We start from the raw sequence: 1,926 nt of genomic DNA on the forward strand, positions 1-1,926 counted from the left end.
CTGGAATATCATTTCTTTTGTAAAATTTTTAGGAATTTTACGGTGTAAGAAGTAAATTATATCTTATTTCTATCTTTTTTTAATTTACAAATTTTTTTTTAAATTTGTATCATCCGGATATGTAATAGTAGATATATTAGATAATTTGTCTGAAAAGAACATTAAACGTAAAAATTAAATGTCATTTTCTCAAATCAAGCAAAATAAATTGATGTCAATCTCTCGCAAATTGTAACAACTTCAAAGAATTCAAATTTTAAACTTTCTTTTCTCAAATCTCTTCCAAATCTAAACAAATTCAAAAAAAAATCAAAAACAACAGCTAATACATGATGAATTAATTATTTGGCTGAGACATTTAGGCATTTGGAAAAAAGAGGTGAGTTACGAACGATAAAAAGTGATGGAATAGTTATTGGACAAATAATTATTTTTGTGCATCTCAAATATGCCGTTGCAGCTAATTGGAAATCGCTAAGATGAAGAAAAACATGGAAATTTGATATTTAGTAGAAGGAAATCACGAAAAACGTTATTGGTAATGAGATTCAATCCTTGACAAATTGTAACATGCTAGCTGAATTCAAAATTCAAAATTCTTCTTCTCATTCTTTCAATAAACTCTCAATTTTTTTAATTAGGTTTGTCGACAAATTGCAATGATACAACATGATTCCGTCAATCATGTCGAGTCATTTCGAAATCTGGGAAAGTAAGGTGTTATATGAACGATACAAAAGTGATAGACTTTTTGTTGGTATAAATATTGATTTTGTGAATCTCAAATCAGCCATTACAATTGAATTAGAGATTGATGAGTTGAGAAAATTTATGGAGATCTGAAACATTGTTGAGGTGAAGAAACAAGAGCCTGAATTATCGATGTATCTACTATGTATTGATACAATAGACAAAACAAATTGAAGAGATATGTAGCTTTGATCGATGATTCACCTTTTATAATGTTGTTGAAAATCATTTTTTGAATTGTGTTTTTGAGACAAAAATTAAAGATTACAGATACATAACAATAACTGATACATGGTAGATCATACAATTTGTAATAATTGTGTATCAGGTTCCTCATTCTCTTCCAAAATGGTATATAAAATTTTATATTAACCAAAACGGTAAAATCGCTACATCAACAGCGACTTACCTCACCTGAAAAAGCAAAATCGCTGACCTCTGCAGCGATTTTGCAAAAGTTGATTTTTTTTAAAAAAAATGAGCGATTTCAAAATTATTTTCATAAAAATCGCTGCCAAGGCAGCGATTTTAATTTATTTTTTTTTAAATAAGGTACATCGCTGCCGAGGCAGCGATTTATAAAAAAAAAATTTAGAATAACGCTGCCTAGGCAGCGATTTTAAAAAAAAAATCGCTGCTGTGGCAGGGGCAGCGATTTTGTAAAAAAAAATAAATTATTTTTATAAATCACTGCCTTAGCAGCGATTTTGTAGAAAATTTTTTTTTTATTTTTACATGTCGCTGCCGATTTAACATTTTGTAAAAAAAAAAAAAGTTTTTCTTATAAATCGCTGCCTTGGCAGCGATTTTATTAAAAAAAATTTTAAAAAAAAATTGCTACCTAGGAAGCTATCTTAAAAAAAAAAATTTTTAAAAAATGTTAAAGCAGCGATTTTATATAAAAAAAAATTTATAATATTTTTTAAAATTTAAATATATAACTTATAAGAAAATATACATTATTTAAAAAAAATTAAGAATAAGTAAGGTAATAAATATATTTTCTTTCTAAAAAAAGATATTATATTGAATTTAAATTTAAATAATATTTGAATTCAAATAGAATTTTAAATTCAAATAATTAAATTTTTTAAATAAAAAATTAAAGACAGCGATTTTATTGAATTTTTTTTTAAAACGAACTAGCTGCATATAGCGATTTCCTTGATATATATA

This window comes from Solanum pennellii, chromosome 10 (genome assembly GCF_001406875.1).
Source record: "Solanum pennellii chromosome 10, SPENNV200".
NCBI lineage: Eukaryota > Viridiplantae > Streptophyta > Magnoliopsida > Solanales > Solanaceae > Solanum > Solanum pennellii.